The sequence below is a fragment of the Trachemys scripta genome, chromosome 5, assembly GCF_013100865.1.
Source record: "Trachemys scripta elegans isolate TJP31775 chromosome 5, CAS_Tse_1.0, whole genome shotgun sequence".
Lineage (NCBI taxonomy): Eukaryota > Metazoa > Chordata > Testudines > Emydidae > Trachemys > Trachemys scripta.
In genome coordinates this window covers 12,954,738-12,972,759 of record NC_048302.1, presented here as the reverse complement: position 1 = coordinate 12,972,759, position 18,022 = coordinate 12,954,738, and the positions used below count along the sequence as shown (strand labels likewise).

General features: G+C 46.0%; 1 protein-coding gene across 3 annotated transcripts in view; it reads right to left on the bottom strand.

Moving 5' to 3' along the window:
• The window catches only part of SHROOM3 (shroom family member 3), a 185,162-nt gene that overhangs the window by 149,955 nt on the left and 17,185 nt on the right, over positions 1–18,022 (bottom strand). For 2 of the 3 annotated variants that reach the window (XM_034772740.1, XM_034772745.1), the window contains exon 1: positions 4,797–5,022. The exons of the other annotated variant lie outside the window; for it this stretch is intronic. The gene's annotated coding sequence lies outside the window, so the exon portion shown is untranslated. Of the gene's footprint in view, positions 1–4,796; positions 5,023–18,022 lie in introns of those variants that run through there. 3 annotated transcript variants of the gene reach the window in all.

Genomic DNA, 18,022 nt, shown 5'->3' with positions numbered 1-18,022 from the left:
TGTGTGGGGGGGTTCTTAATAAAGAAAAATCATTCTTGAGAAGCTGTTGCTATGAAACTCCATGGTTCACAACAGATGGCAGTGAGAGCTGTTCTCAGGCCTGGCTCTGAAGCTCTCCACTCAAGCATACCATTAACATTCCTCAAATACCTCAGGCCCTGGCGGCTTCCATGCGGGCCGCCAGTCCCCTAGACAAGCTCAATGCAGGCAGCTCCGCTGGTGGCGTCTCTCCTCAAGGTGCTCCGACAGCACTTGGACGCATTTGGGACTGGCTTTAGGAGGGAGGCTGTTGCCCCCCTCAGCTTTAGCCGCCAGATGCTACAACTGGGAAAATGCTGTGATTCCTGATATCAAAATTCAGCTTGTGTCCGAACCAGCTGGGGAGCTCTAACCACCCCTCTCTTTTGGTAAGTAGAGAGAGACTGAGCATTTTCAACTCCCACTGACTTCCACAGGAGTTGTGGGTACTCAGCACTCGTCTGGATCAGGCCCTGGGCTGGTTTTACAAGGGCTCTCATGAATTATTTCTGCTCACTATTGAGGGATGAGGCAAAGAGCTAGTCCCCTAAATCTGAGGATCATTATCTTTCCACCACCTTTGGGACGCACGACACTTCACAGACGCAGGGCTGCTGCCCTAAAGAGCTTACGGTCTAAATGGGACTGAGAACAGGCAGGAGGCTGGGAGGAGAACAGCAGCAAATAAGGGGAAGGGAATGTAGCACTGGAGAGATTAGTGATGGAAAACAAGCAGGGAAAAACTGCTGGAAGGGAAGGAGGCGGAGGGAAGGCTGCTGGATATTCAGAAAGAGAGGCGCTTCTGCACAGGGAGCAATGAGATAAACTATATACACGGTGTTCTGTATGTGACAATCTAGTTTAGCCAGTGGCCTATTACCATAGGTGCTGGAACGAGGGGTGCTACCACACCCCCTGGCTTGAAGTGGTTTCCATCATATACAGGGTTTACAGTTTGGTTCAATGGCTCTCAGCTCCCCCACTATACACATTGCGCCAGCACCTCTGCCTATTATTACTTATATTATAGTAGCGCCCAAAACACGATAGGTGCACAAAGACACATGCTGTAGGAAGAGACAACCCCTGTCCTGAAGAGTTCACAACCTAAGGGTTCTCTGGCTTTAGTACCTGCTTGTGCGACTCCTGAAAAGTCCTTCATGAGGATCTGAAGCCTGCATCTACATGGGTAAAGACCTTCACAGCTCCCAAGGCAAACTCTGAACAGCCTCACCTCCACCATGCACACACACAGCTCACACCACGCTGGTCTCCTAGACCCAAACAGAAATGCTGTCTTTGCAGGACAGCATTTGAATCTGCTTTGCCTGTCACGGTAGCATTGATCACATCCAAGTAGCGGGACCTGTGGGGGCTGATTTTCCTTTTGCTGCTGGGATGACTTATTTTTTTGATTTACGCCTCCCAAAGAGACAAAGAGGCAGATGCCGTAGGCAAAACGCAGTGAGTGGCGTTTGATGTGCGCAGCTGGCCATTTGCATAGCTGACCCTCTGAGGCTGAGCCTAGCTGCGATATGTGAGCTTGCCTCATTGTGTTGGGCAGAAGAACTGCCTGGGGAATGGGGCTAACCGACAGACTCACAAGTGGGTCTGGCTAACATTTCTGAGCAGGTCTCTTTCATTTTAGCGACTGTTCTGAACATATTAAAAAGCTGTCATTGGAGCACATCAGGGGGATCTCTCTTCTGTGCAGGTCATAGTGCACTGGTGACCAGAATACTTATGACTCTGCTATTCTGAGATGGCTTGTGGGGTTGCATATTCAGAAGCCTTAGTAGTTTGGAGCAGCCACACAGGAAATTTTCTCTCTCACACGCGCACAATGGTTTAGATTTGGTTTATGAGCTTAAGTTACAAATAAAGAAGGAATGAAGTTTCCAGGTGGCTCTTTCATCCTTTCATCTTCTCTATTTTTTTTTTATCAGTCTTTAATCAAATTCCCGCTGTTACCTCTATTGAGCAAAGGAGAGCTGCTGGCATGGCTTTTAAGTGTCTGCACACATGGCCTGTCCTATCACAGCCAAGCTGCTGCGATTCATTGTTAAGTGGTCTCTGCAGGCTGCAATCGCTAAAAAGCAAAAAAAGAAATGACTGGGCTTTGGCAACTGAAGTCAGTGCTAATACCTGGTATTTGTTCAGCCAGCTGTGTGGTTATGGAGGACTGTTTTTAACTCTTCGGAGACTTCAGACCGTTTGGAGACTATTGAATATACCAGAGAGAGTGAGAGAGAAATTACTGATACCCTCAGTCTGTGTCTACACTGAAAACACTACATTGGCACAGCTGCACCACTGTAGTGCTTCAGTATAGACACTACCTGCGCCGATGGGAGGGGTTCTCCCATTGGCGTAGGTAATCCACCTCCCTGAGAGGCAATAGCTAGGTCCACAGAAGAATTCTTCCGTCGACCTAGCACTGTTTACACTGGGGGTTAGGTCAGTGTAGCTCCATCTCTTGTGGATCCTTGACACATAGCTATACAGATGTAAAATCCTCCTGTAGACCAGGCCTGACATTTTTAAAGCTACCTAAGGGATTTGGGTGCCCAATTTCCATTACAATTAATAGAAAATGGGCATCCAAATCCCTTACGCAGCTTTGGAAATCTCAGCCATAAGGTGCATTATCTACGTACATGTTATATATTATAGATTGTAGAATCACTCAGGTGCAAGTCATCATAAATGATTCACAGAACTAGTGATGGACATTAGAATTGGAGATGCTCCTCTAGAGTCTGGTGTGAAACCCACTGATGCCAGTGGCAGACTTCACTGGGCATTGGATCAGGACCCCAGCTCATCTTCTTGCCAATGCAAGACCACCCACTCTAATATATCACTGACTACCTGGTTCCCACCCCATCCCTGCTCAGACAGATGGTCTGAACCTTTGAGAGATGTGCAGAGGGGAAGGCATCCCCTCCCTCCAAGCCAATGCAGCCACTTTACAGAAGTTAATTCAGCTGCATGAATAAAGTGTGCTCCGAACATGGATCCATCATGGGGAGAGGAGGACTGGAGACTCTACACAGCAGTAGGCCCTCCAGCCTCACCCTTCCTACGGTCCAACTAGGAACTGTGCCAGTCTAAAAGCAGCCCCCAGGGAACTAGAATTTGTGCTGCACAGGAATGTCCTTTAAATACAGACCCCTCCAAAGGCAACGGACCACCTTGCCTTGGGGACCTCCATGGCTGCTGAGTTGGGGGCTGGATTTGCCCCCAAAGGACTGCAGGAATATGTATGCTGGAGAACACACACACACACACACACACACACAAACACACACCCGAAGTGGCAGCATTCCGAGAAGTAAAGTTGCTATACAACCATTGTTCTGTTCTTACCATCTATTTCTGCGAGTTCAGTTAAAAAATGGCACATAGGCAAGAAAAAAGCTGAGTCTTTTGGAGTGGATGGTATTTTACCTACAATGATGGGCATTTGCCCCATAAATCATCCCATTAGCATTGCCAGAGCCTCCTCTCTTTGTAAAGCTGTCACTCCTAACATTGCAGCTTCAATGGGGCCAAGAGACCATAACCTATTTCATGACAATTTTCATAAACAGAAATCCCCAGAAGGAAACATTCCCTTTCATATAATTATGAAAACAAACTCCAATATCCCAGTAGTGCCAGTTAACTATTAACAATAGTTAACTGGCCCAATAGATCTGGCCCAACCTACAGATAGTGGGCCAGATCTCAGGAGGTAAAAACCTGCATTGATTTGAATGGAGCTATACTGACTTACATGAGCTGAGGATCTAGCCCATCTTAGTAAATAACAGAATTATAGGCAAACTAATAGTGCTCACAGTAAAATGGGTAACTTGTCTATGTATTTGTTCAGCATTATATTAAGGGAAATAAAACCATAGCCAGTAATCTAAATCCAAGTTCAAAGTCCTTAGCTATGGTATTTAATAAGCAATCTACAAAGCTGTATATATTCTGGGCCAGATCCTCAGCTGGTGTAAATCGGTGTAGCGCCACAATAGAGTTACCCCGATCTACAACGGAGGTTCTGGTACTTTTACATTCGGATTCTGAGGCCTACAATCTCACCGCACTAAGCACAGACAAATACATCTGTATGGCTCTTCAGTCCTTACTGACAACAGGGATGCAAAGCGTCACATGGATTGAAACTTGCTTTATGCAGCCCTCACGGAACTAGCACCAACCTGTTACCTCATCTAGGCTTCAACTAAAGATCGAATGACATGACACTGGAAATCTTAGCAATCCCTTAAAGCAGTTTGTGAGAACATTTACTACCCAATAGACAAAGATTGTTTCTCCCATCATGTTGAGCATGCTGGCTGGAGTACATCATCATGGTTTCTGAAGTCTGTGGTGCTATGCCCACGTACACCAGCTGAAGGTCTGGCCTTAAATATTTTTCTCTCTCTCAAGGGGGATATAAGATCACCCGTCACCATGGTCTCTGAAGACCCTTTTAACTTAAAGCTCAGTAAGATTCTCTTCCCCTGGCCAGGATTTTAACATAGCTGGAGCAATGCTGTGCCCTGTTCCTGTTTTCTGCGTGTCTCCCCCACAGCAAGGGCTGAGTAATCTCTCATTTCATCACCTGGACACTTGTTTGTTCACTTGGAATCCTACAGCGTTTAGGACCAACCGGATTCTTGATATTTTTCCCTCCTCAAAAACCCTGGCACACAAACTATTACTCGAGCAGGTATAAAGCCGAGACCAGCTCGCTCGGCAGTAGCTGCCTAGAGGCTGCTTACCTTATGAAAAACCAGACCAAGCCTCAGGTAGCCCCATCCTTGCTGGTGTGCTGCTCCTATGACAGAAGGCACCGTACAGGCGCCCTGCCATGTGGCAGGCTGTTCAGCACTGACGGGAAAGAATCAGAAGGCTGTCTCAAAGGAAGAAACAGGAGGGTAGCAATTAAGATAACAAGCCTCAGATACAGGTGGTTCGTGCTGAGGCACCTCAGGACTGACCCAGCAGCTAAGCAGGCGGCTCCAGCAGCAAACGAGGAAAAGCAGCTCAAATTACTGCCCTCCTTCCAACCAATCGTCAGCAGGCCTGACAAAGGAGCAGAGACCGTGATGGAAGGGAAATACACAGAGTGAAGATGCCAGGCAGCTTCTGTCATGATGTCTGGGGAATGTGATTCTCACCTATTCCTGCCACAGCAGCACTTGAGGAAGTCACCCGCAGAGATCAGTGGCTGACAACCTCTTGTAACGTGTCACCTCATCGCTATAGCGCCTGAACACCTCACAATCGGTACCATATTTATCCTCATTACACCCCCGTGAGGTAGGGGAGCATTATCCCTATTTTATAAATGAGGTGACTGAGGCAAATTATCACACATATGTCTGGCAGAGCAGGGAATTAAACATCCAGGTCTCCTACATCCTGATCTAGCACTCTAAGCACTGGGCCACCCTTCCATCTCTCAGAGATCAGTGCTGATGTGAGGCTGTTTGGTGCTTCTATTGCAGTTTAACACTGGAAACATCACCATTTGCAACAATGCTACAAAGAGATGGTAAATAGGGGGACGGAGGAGTAGCTGAAATCTGATTTGTCCAGCTTTTTTCAGCTTCGGACAGATCTGAATTCATTTTGACATAGCTGCTGTTTTTTAATGAGCTTGCTTTGTTTTAATAGCAGCATAAAAGCTGCTACTCCTATAAAAGTCATCTACATAATGATGGTTGTACCATAAATGTACCTACAACTGACGCCAAATGACACTGGCACCATTGGTCCTCTAGTGTCATTATCGCAGCGAGCAGGATATTGCATACAGAGTATTCTCAAGAATTTGTTTGAATTCCAAACAGCTGTTTGTTCCATGGCCACAAAAACGTTTATTCACTATCCACAAACATTTTGCAAGGAGGGTATTGTTTGATAAATATTTGGGGAATGGTTGCTCCTCTTTGTACAAATACCATAAGCTAACAAGCGTCTCCGTACGTGAACATGACTGTTCACTTCTGGTTGTGTATTATTTGCTGTTCCTCATTTGTTATTCATTGTTCTTCTGTTTAAAAAGTTTCACTAATTCTCTCAAGAAGCAAAAACAATACCACATGACTTATGTGACCAATCACACCCCACCAAACAGTCACAGCGACCAGTTTGCAAATACACCACAGGCTGAAATGTGTTCGTAAAACTATTTGGCAAATAGTTTAAAAAAAAGATTAGGTTAGCTTTAATCAAAGTCACAAACAATTTGCAAACAGAAAAAAGGCTTAAATTTGTCAATTTATTCACCACACATAATTCTATCATCTCTACTAAAAATAAACCTTCAATAAACATTAATTGACGACATATCATATTCATGGCTGTTGCAGATTTAACCTTTGTTCTGTATCTAGGTTCTGTGGACTAGATTCCGGGAGCTGATTCTGATCTCACTTACGCCAGGGTCAATCAGGAGCAACTCCATAAGGGAGATGAGAACTAGGTCAACCATGTGTGTTACACTAGTGTATATTGAGACAAACTCCATTTATATCAGTGGAGTTATGTTGGATTTAACTGGGATCAGATTCTGGGCCAGTAGCAAAAGAAAGACTTAATCGTTCTAAGTGAATGTAATAAACTATCCAGCCAGACTGGCGGTGTATATGCATCAGATTTCACCGTAATGCAAATTATAAACCCCTTTTAATAAACAATCAGATTTATGATAAAATCAAACAGGGCTCTATGGGAGATTCTTACAATACAGGACTATTACATTGGCCCCTCTGTCCAGATTTTCTTTGCATGTGTCATTTGAAGCCAGCATGCTGCAATCCTTTGCACTGGTATGGGGAAGAGGAACCTGATTCATGTCCTACTATTTGCCCCCCAGTCTAAAGGTCAGTCTAGACCAAACCACAGACACAGACGTGAGGCATAGACCAGACGTAAAACACATGATTAGCTTTTACATTCTGTAATGGTATGATCCTGCTCCAACTTAAGCCAATCGGAGTTTCAAAAGAAGCAGGGTTGGGCCCTAAAATACCATCCGGCACTGCGTTGGCAGGATTTTCCTGACATACAGTATCAACATTTAGTTTGATTATTGGCTGGACATCACTGGCATGAGCTTCTTCTCTGAAGCTGCTGTGTCTACGACCTCTGCATTTCTAATCCAGCGTCCCAAAGCCAGCATCCTGTCCATCTGGCAAGTGTTGATTTACTATTGTTCCCTTGCCAACAGCTCTGTTTCTAATGCCCCACGCAGTGTAACACATTGTGATGGTTGGCATCTTTTTAGGAGGCAAAGGCATTTTGACATGGTCACCCGACCACCATCAATGACCTGAAATTATAAAAACAAACAAGCACATTGATTTTCTTCTCAACATTTCCCCGCAGTGCAAAACCCTGGCAAACCTAATTACAGCTGATTAATCACTTGACAGGCAGTACGTCTGCAATGATTTCTAATTTATTGTGTGTTTATTAAAATTCTTTGGTCTCGATCAGCTTTCTGTGCTCCGTGTTTGTTGTTGGGCCTCCTCACTAGACCAGGAATCACAAGCATTTGGATGAATGGCTTTGAAAGCCTCTCAACTTTAATAAAAATACTAAGCATTTAAATAGAACGGACCTTACAGGCTGAATTCTGCACACAGTGAAATCAATGGCAAAGCTTTTCAATAATCTAGGAACATGCCCTAGAGCTCCAGAATATTTTACAGATGTCGGGCAGATTTGGATCCTCAGTTGGTTTAATGGGTGCACCTCCATTGACTACAATATGTTATTACCTGTAGTATTACCAGAGCGCTTAGAGGCCCCAAAGGAGATGAAGGCTGTAGGTAGGTGCTGTACAAACACACAATAAAACACAGTCCCTGCCCCCAAGAGCTTACACAACCCAGGCAAAAGGTGGGGAAAAGGAACAATTATTCCTAGTCAACAGAAGGCGAATTGAAACATAGGAAAATGAGGTGTCCAAGGGCACACAGACAAGAACTGAATCCATCTCTCTTGAGCCCCAAACCAGTGCCTACATCACAAAATCCTCCTTCCATTCATTAATCTCTTTTTGTGAATAAACTTAAGACTCTGGTCTCCAGAGCTGTTAATCTGGTAACTTTCATGGGCTCTAGCCCCACCTCCCCTGCCAAAATCATCAGTATTGTACAAAAGTAACTGTACTGAACAATGATCATCTGGATACAAATTCCAGCACTGCTGAGCCGGCCTCTACATGAAGTAGCGAAGCGGGAGCCAAATCCATCTTCTAATTAATGTCATTCACAAAAGTGGATTTATTTGATTTAATTTTTTGGCACTGGGTCAAATACGACGTGAAATTACATTAGTGCTGTTGGAGGAGAGGATTAGGCCACAAAGCTCTTTGAAGGATCGTGCTGGCACGTTGCTTTTTGTAAAAATGCCAACAGCTTCCCCTCCCTTTTGGAAAACCCCATTTCCACCCAGTAAATGAAAAGGAATAAGGGCCAGCGAGGAAAAACTGTTCAAGAAGGGTCTGGGCCGCAGCCCATTGAAACCAAGGGGACCCTTTCTATTGACATCGATGGGCCCTAAGGAGAGAGAGTTACTCATGTATTTTCTCCCAAACTCTGGTATGGTCATTTGCCAGGCTGTGTGGAAGACTTTTCAGCCTGTCTTTTTTCAAACCCGAACCGTACCAAGAGAGTCTCGCAAGGAAAGATGATTTTGTAGTTCAGGCTCTGGGACATATTGAAATCAATGGACGTTAGGAGCGTAAATACCTCTGGGCTACAGAGACTACTCAACTCATCCAAGGTTAGAAAATCTGTCGAAGCAGAGAATTGAACTTGAGTCGCCAAAGTTCGAGGCACCAGCCCTAACCACTGGGCAATTCTTCCTTGACATACAATACTTGGTGCTAGTAGGTCATAAATAAAAGGTCATAAAAGCTCCTTTTTCTCTATCTATTTAGACTGTAAGCTCTCTGAGACAGTGCCTAGCACGATGGGGCCCCACTATCACGTAAGTGCTCGACTGTAATAATAAAATAATAATAAATAATAACAACAACAACAGAGAAAGAAGGACAAAATGAGAATCTGCCCTTAAACTTTATTGACCACCCTGCTTATGAAAGTTGATTCTTTGCACAGAGGCTATTACCATTTATTTACTCTCCTGAATAGTAAGAACACGAGGCTTTTCATCCACATCTTTTAATACACCTCTATCCCGATATAACGCGACCCGACAGAACACGAATTCGAATATAACGCGGTAAAGCAGTGCTCCGGGGGGGCGGGGCTGCGCACTCCGGCGGATCAAACCAAGTTCGATATAACGCGGTTTCACCTATAACGTGGTAAGATTTTTTGGCTCCCGAGGACAGGGTTATATCAGGGTAGAGGTGTACCTCTTTTGAGCATACTGTTTATTTGATCAGTTCTCTCCTTTTCTCTATGCGTCATTAGTAGCTATATTTGCACACGTTAATCTAAACAAATGGTTACAAAACATGAGCAAGCAAGAAGCACCACAGCCTTTAGATTAAACTGCTCTGTGAACTTCACAAGATAACAGAGTTCATTTCCCGCTGTTAAGCCATAAAAGCGAATAATCCTGAGACCACAAGCTAGTTGCAGGTATAACAAGCCAGCTCTGCAGAACTGAAAGCACCGAAGCCGGTAGCTGAGCGGGAAAAGGTGAAATTTTTAGCTGAAGCTCTAAAATCTGGTGTTAAAACATGCTCATAATATATGGCAACAAAATAATGCAAGAGATGTATATTCTGACACACACATCTCAAAACCAGGGGTTAGGGTTGCCAACTTTCTACTCGCACAAAACGAACACACTTGCCACTCCCCCTGCCCCACCCTCCTCTGAGACCCTGCCCATGCCCTGCTCCTTCTCCGAGGCCCCGCCCCCACTCACTCCATCCCCCCTCCCTCTGTCGCTCGCTCTCCCCACCCTCACTCACTTGCCCATTTTCACTGGGCTGGCTCAGGGGGATGGGGTTGGGAGGGGGTGAGGGCTCCAATTGGGGGTGCGGGCTCTGGCATGGGCCAGAAATGAGGAGTTCAGAGTGCGGGAGAGGCCTCCAGGCTGAGACAACGGGTTGGGATGTGAGAGGGAGTGAGGGCTCCAGCTGGGGGTGTGGGCTCCGGGCTGGGGGATGGAGCTGAGGGGTTCGGAGTATGGGAGGGGGCTCTGGGCTGGGGCAGGGAGTTGGGGTGCAGGGGTGTGTGAGGGCTCTGGCTGGGGGTGCAGGCTTTGATGAGGGGCTGAGGATGAGGGATTTGGGGTGCAGGAGGGTGCTCTGGACTGAGACTGAGGGGTTCAGAGGGTGGGAGGGGGATCAGGGCTGGGGCAGACTGCTGGGCGTGGGAGGGATCTGGGGATGCAGGCTCCGGGCGGCGCTTACCTCAAGCAGCTCCCGGAAGCAGAGGTATGTATCCCCTCCGGCTCCTATGCGGAGGCGTGGCCAGGTGGCTCTGCACGCTGCCCCGTCCGCAGGCACCATCCCCGCCTCTCCCATTGGCTGCGGTTCCCCACCAATGGGAGCAGCGGGGCAGCGCTTGGGGTAGGGGAAACATGTGGAGCCCCGTGGCTACCCCTATGCATAGTAGCCGGAGGGGGGACATGCCGGCTGCTTCCCATGAGCCGTGCAGCATGGAGGCTAGCAGGGAGCCTGCCAGCCCTGCTGCGTGGCACTGCCAACCAGACAGTCAACGGCCTGGTCAGCGGTGCTCACCGGAGCCGCCAGGATCCCTTTTCGACTGTGTGTTTCAATCGAAAACAGGACATCTGGTCACCCTACATGCGGTTGTTTTACCTTTCAGTTCACCAAACTTCTGAAGATCAAACCTGAAATATTACAAAATGCCATACCTTTGGAAGCCAAGTGTGTAGGGTGTGAATAGGACAGAGACTCTGTATTTCTGTATAAGCGCTATACAATAAAACCTGCTTATCTGAACCTCAGGCCAAGACAGGGTCAGTGTCTTAGGGCAGGTCTTCACTACGGGGGGAGGGGGGGTCGATTTAAGATACGCCTATTCGACCTATCGGAGCCGACTTACCCCGCTGTGAGGATGGCGGCAAAATCGACCTCCGCGGCTCCCCGTCGACGGCGCTTACTCCTACCTCCGCTGGTGGAGTAAGAGCACGAGACACGATAATTCGTTCCCCGAGAGAGCGATTTCTACCTGCTGATTCAGGCGGGTAGTGTAGACCTAGCCTCAGAGGCAGTGTGGCCCAGTAAGTTGAGCACTAGACAGAAAGTCAGGAGAGCTGAATTCTAGCCTCAGACTCGCTGCATGGCCTTGGGCCTTCACTTCTCTTGGCCTGTCCCCTCAAGCCCTTTGTCTATTTCAGTTGTAAATGGTTCAGGGAAGGGATTGTCTTTGTGCTAGGTGCTGCTCAGACATCTAGTAAAAGAGGCCTTCATGAACTACTGCACAAATAATAATCAGGGGCCACAAGGTTGAAAAGAGAAATCGTTAATTGTAGTGTGCAACACAGAACTTAACAACACAAGAAGAAATTAATCACTGTAATCAGGTGCTGGATCCCTACACACAGGGATAGATTGCAGAGCTGTGTAATAAATGAATTTATCATGCACCTTTGACTGGGCCACCTGCTCTGTGCTCGCTAATCTGCCTCCCTGCAGTTTATTCCCACATTCCAAACATCCGCCCAGATTCAAACACCTGCCTGCCTTTTTATACAGCAACCTGCCAGAAAAATGCTTTCTGCTTTCCCCAGATTACATCCTGAGTCACATATTTAGTCTTGGGCCAGTGATGGGTTTAAAATCTGATCTCTTAAAAACCAGGCACTTTATACTGTTGGAAAACTTCCCACTGGATCCAGGGTGTTTGCTACTAGCCCTGGAAGATTCTGAGAGATCAGAGGTCAGCACTGCACTATTATTAGCGATAGAAAAACAGTTGTAGGTAGTTTCCAGAGATGTTGCTGGCTCCCTCTCAGTGCTAGAAGGTTGAGTTGACTCAAGATCACTAAAGCCCTGGTCTACACTGAGGGGGGGAGATTGATCTAATAAGTTACACAACTTCAGCTACGTGAATAATGTAGCTGAAGTGGACGAACTTAGATCAACTTACCGTGGTGTCTTCACCGTGGTGAGTCGACTGCTGCCGCTCCCCCGTTGACTCTGCCTGCACCTCTCGCCACGGTGGAGTACAGGAGTCAACGGGAGAGCGCTCGGGGATCGATTTATCGTGTCTAGACTAGATCCCCGCTGGATCGATCGCTGCCCACCAATCCGGCGGGTAGTGTAGACATACCCTAAGATACCCTGCACCTATAAAGCCAGGTATAAAAATAACCCCAGTAACCATTTTTAAAACTGGCTACACATTTTTAAAATAGAAAACAGCTTTATGTGACATACAGGGAACAGCTGACTCATGGATTCTAAGGTCAAAAGGTACCACTCTGATCTAGTCTGACCTTCTGTAGGGTGGTGCAAACGTTTTACTAGGATTCGTTTGGGATGACCTGCTTCTCTCACTGTGCCATCACCACTTGTGCGTAATAATTATACAGCCTTTCTATTGATGGTAAGTTGTTTTGGGCAGAGAACACCTTTTCATTCTGTGTGTGTACAGTGTCTGTCACAATGGGGTCCTGATCCAGGATGGAGGCCCCCTGCAGGCTACCACAATAAAAAAATAATAGTACTAATTCCAATCATATCACACCACACTCTCATGAGTTCATAGATGAATATTATACTCCCTTGACTTTGCATTCTAGCTATCTGATCTTTCTACCGACTTCCAGGGGCCAGATCCTCCCCTAGTATAAACTATCATAGCTCCGTTGACATCAGTGAGAAAGGCAGTGCAGAGACAGCACTGAACTGGGACTCAGGGGACCTGTGTTCTATTTCTGGCTTAGCCAGTGGCGTCACCTTGGGCAAGTCGCTTTCCTCCTGGGCTTCAGTTTCCCCAGCTGTAAAATGACCTCCCTTGTAAAGCATTTTGAGAGCTACCGATGAAAAAAGTGCTAGATATTACTATTATGCAAGGGAGCTCCGACAATTTACATCAGCTGAAGATCTGAGCCCCAGGTCCTTATAGTCCTGTGTACTTCATATCTGAAGCTCTTAGATAGTAATTGTGTATATGCTACTGGATAAAAAGATATAAGATTTCAAATGGTCCAGAAATACTCTCCCCTTTCCTTTCAACCTTCTAGCTTATATTTCAGCCCTGAATCGGGTTTGAATCACTCTGTGGTAAGTTGTGCTCTTCCTTTAAAGGAAATTGAAAGGATGGCTGTGGATTCTGCTGTAGTTTGCAAACAAGCCATCAGCTATATCCATGTTAATGGCAGACGTAAACAAACAAGGAACTTGAGAAGATTGACTTGCAGCCAGCTAAGCCCAGCTTTTGCTCAATTAGATTAATCACATATTGAGGGAGCCATTCTCAGTGTAAGAACAGGCTTAGTTGGGTGCAGACTGTTAACGTTTAGAGAAGAAAAAGGAGTGACTTGAATACCGATCTTTGTTATCTTTGTGTTTGGGCTTCCTTAGATCTTAATGCTGAGCTGCTTCACAAAGCAAGAGATGAGAGAGTCACGTGTCTTTCATTCGACATAAAATGTCCTATACCATTTACAATCAAAGCATTAACAAGTGTACAACAGGGAACGGCCCTGCGCTGGCAGGGCGATGGACTAGCATACCAGGAGATACGGATTCAAGCCCATGTCTTTTCCATCTACAACTGATATGAAATTATTAATTTTCTAACTATTATTTGCATGATAGTAGTGCTTAAAGATCCCAACTGAGACTGGAACGCCAGGAAGTCAGGCGCTGTACATGCACCTAATGACAAAGCCCCTGCCCAAAGAGCGTACAGTCTAAGAAGACAAGAAAGACAAATGATTGGAGGAAGAAAGTATTCTCTCCATGTCAGAGATGGGGAATGGAGGCACAAAGAGTAAGTGACTTGCCTAAGGTCAATGTACATTGGAAAAAATAACCCCAACTATACATACAATATGATGGGGGCTAATTTAGCTACAATTAATCAGGAAAGAGATCTTGGAGTCATCGTGGATAGTTCTCTGAAGACGTCCACGCAGTGTGCAACAGCAGTCAAAAAAGCAAACAGGATGTTAGGAATCATTAAAAAAGGGATAGAGAACAAGATGTAGAATATCTTATTGCCCTTATATAAATCCATGGTACACCCACATCTTGAATACTGCGTACAGATGTGGTCTCCTCATCTCAAAAAAGATATACTGGCATTAGAAAAAGTTCAGAAAAGGGCAACTAAAATGATTAGGGGTTTGGAACGGATCCCATATGAGGAGAGATTAAGGAGGCTAGGACTTTTCAGCTTGGAAAAGAAGAGACTAAGGAGGGGGGATATGATAGACGTATATAAAATCATGAGTGGTGTGGAGAAAGTGAATAAGGAAAAGTTATTTACTTGTTCCCATAATATAAGAACTAGGGGACACCAAATGAAATTAATGGGCAGCAGGTTTAAAACAAATAAAAGGAAGTTCTTCTTCACACAGCGCATAGTCAACCTGTGGAACTCCTTGCCTGAGGAGGTTGTGAAGGCTAGGACTATTACAGGGTTTAAAAGAGAACTAGATAAATTCATGGAGGTTAATTCCATTAATGGCTATTAGCCAGGATGGGTAAGGAATGGTGTCCTTAGTCTCTGTTTGTCAGAGGGTGGAGATGGATGGCAGGAGAGAGAGAGATCACTTCATCATTACCTGTCCCTCTGGGGCACCTGGCATTGACCACTGTTGGCAGACAGGATACTGGGCCGAATGGACCTTTGGTCTGATCCAGTATGGCTGTTCTTATGGTCTTATGTTGTTAAGGTCACAGAGATAGTCTGTGGCAAAGCCAGGAATTGACTCTGTATCTCCTGGGATCCCAGTCCAGTGCTTAGCCACAAGACCATCCTTCTGTTTTTATTTACAGTAGACATTTTAAGGCAGTTCCTCAGCCATGGTCAGTTGTCATAGCTCCCCTGTAGAGCTCCACAATGGCATTCTAACAACAGACACCAGCTGAGGCTCTGGCCAGTCACCTCCACTGACAAGCGTAATAAGGGACACAAGTGCAAAGTAATCTAACAAGGGTGCAAGGTGGACGGTTGGCTTCCCTGTCTCACCCACACCAACCAGTGCTACTGCCTGAGTCCCTTTTGGTCTGTCAGCCACCTGTGTGAATCCCCTCTCCAACCTCCGGCCACTAGAGGGTCATGCAGCTCAGCAGAGGAGCCACGGGCTGCAGTCAAACAGACAGCACATGAAACCCAGTACAAGCATTTCAGGAGGATACTGGCTACTCCTGCCAAAAGATCCCTTCCCCGTCAAATAGGCTTAGAAAGATGCAATGATGAGTACCGCAAAAACAATTTTCTATTATGTTAGTACAACAGGTCCCTCTGGTGGTGACCATGGTATTTTATCTGTTGTGTAACACCGGAAGGATCATCCTGTTGTGATAATTGGGCTTATCAATTTACTCTAATTGTGAGCTCAACTGTAAAACATACGTGAAAGTTTATAAGATGTCATAATAATCTATAACAACCAGTGCTGATGGGAAAAGGGACAAAAAGGAGACAGAAAGACTGAATTAGTCTAAACAAAGAGGCCTATTGATATAATTCAAGGACTGTGTTAAGATCATTCTCAGTAAACAAGAAAACATGGGTCCGGAAATTAATGAACGAAAAGGGGCGTGTTGGATATTAGGTCTAATTTGTGAACAAAATAATAAGGGCCTGGGCTCTTCTACCCATCACTCCCTTTTTGACTCCTTAAATAAAGAGACTTGGGGGGGATACAGAAGAACAGGCGGAGGCTACTGGAGCAAGTTTCACCATTAGGCTGCCACCACCACCGTTCACTGGGATCCTGGGCCTTCCTTATCCTAAGCCTAGGAGATGTCCCGACCAAACCAGGCCAGAGAGAGGGATCCCGATGACATCACCACTCCTACCAGCTCCAGCTGAAACCCGAACACCAGCTGAGGTGAAACGGGGATCAGACTTTAACAGCAGCAGCAGCAGCAACAGCTCCAGGCCATCTCAACTAACTACTTCTCTTTTCCCCAAAATGACAGTTGTTACTATCTTTGATACCATCTAAGGGATGTTCAAACAAGGTGGGTGGGGGAGGGGGTTCTTCTAAAACTCTCCCCAGTTAAAGGGAAAGGGAAGAATAGGTCACTGACTTTGTGCAGGAACTGTGGTTCTTCGAGATGTGTCCCCCTGTGGGTACAAAGCATCGTGAGGCACCCTCACTTTCAGGGCAAGTGATGGCAACCCCTCACTGGTCTGAACTGCACCCCGGAATGTCATAATGGGCCCTCTGTTCAAACACTGCTCGTGTCTGAAAGGGTCCTGCCGAGGGGTTGTCCCTGTGGCTCTGGATGCGAGGTGGCTTTCACAACAATATTCCCAGAATAGCTATGTTAAACATCATGCCTCAGCAATCTAACTGCTGCTGTTGTGAACGTAAGACTGTGTAAACAGTGCACGGCGACAGCCATCCTTGTTGAGTGACCCGTGGAGAAAAGTCTATTTTTAGCAACTGCCGTAGGCCACGGTGGCCCATGTAAAACAGGCAGGCAGTGCGCAGATTTGGGGCCAAATTCTCAGCTGGTGTAAGCAAGCATCGCTCCACTGGCTTTGGCTGAGGAGCTGGGCCTGAGGAACATTGAATCTGCTAAGTGAGGAAAGAAGAAGCCAGTTTGAAAAAAAGCAAAAACCAACTCGAATCTGCTCCCTGAACGAGAATGAAGCTGACCCTGTCGTTGAGTTAACGCACAAGAGGGAAAGAACCTCAGCTGGTGGCAATCAGCAACTCACTGCTGAAGTCTATGGAGCTACACCGGTTTGCAGCAGCTGGGGCTCTGGCCCGTTGTCTTTAGGAATGTGGTATCAGCTTTGACCAGCAGCAGAACCTCAAAAGGATTAATCAGAAACATCCAGGCCCCCAGTTGTCTCGCTGCATCTCAAAGAAATAAAGGCATTGAATAGCATGGACGTTATTAGAAAGCATTGTTCTGACTGGGCCAAATGCCTCCCTCAGTCAGATACAACAAGCAAAGACACATTTCATTTATTTACTGCGTGCAAATGATCGCAGTTCGGGCCCAGTCCCTCTCCCTTTGAGTACAGTGGGAAAGCTCCCACTAACTACAATGGGAGCAGGCTCCGGCTCGTCAGCATATCTATGTTTGCAGGTTCCTATTTGTTTTGTGCCTACCTCTCAGTTTCTCTCATTTTAATCCCCAAATCCACCATGTTCCACACTAGTTTGGTGTCACCTCACTTCTACTGTGGATGTCATTTGCATCAGAAATTCAGAAACCAGGCTCCTGACACGTATGGTGACCAGATGTCCTGATTTTATAGGGACAGTCCCAATTTTGGGGTCTTTTTCTCATATAGGCTCCTATTATCCCCCACCCCCTGTCCCAATTTTTCAAACTTGCTGTCTGGTCACCCTACTAACACTACAGAAAGAGCTATTTACAAAGAAGGGAGGAATCCTACGGCATTTTAAGCTACCTGCGTGAATAAAAGTTGCATGTCTCTCATTTTGGTTCTTTGTCCTACATTGTAGCTCACATTTGGGTATGGATAGGTTGAAAGGTCTGGCACGGTCAAGAGACATCTCAGATGTGGGAGACCTTGATTGTCTTAGCATCATCTTAGTGTCACTTACTTACTGTGTTCTATTAATGTAAACATTTTTGCTTCCAAAGTCTGATGATTATGGGTGCACTGATTTTTAGACCAGAGGAGACCGTTATGATCATCAAGTCTGACCTCCTGCATAATATAGACCAGCATACAACCCCAGCCAGTAATTTGTGCATCAAGCCCATAACTTCTGTAAACCCATAACTTCTGTTTAAACTATATAGCATATCTTCTAGAAAGATATCCAGTCTTGCTTCAAAGACTTCAAATGATGGAGAATTCACCACATCCCA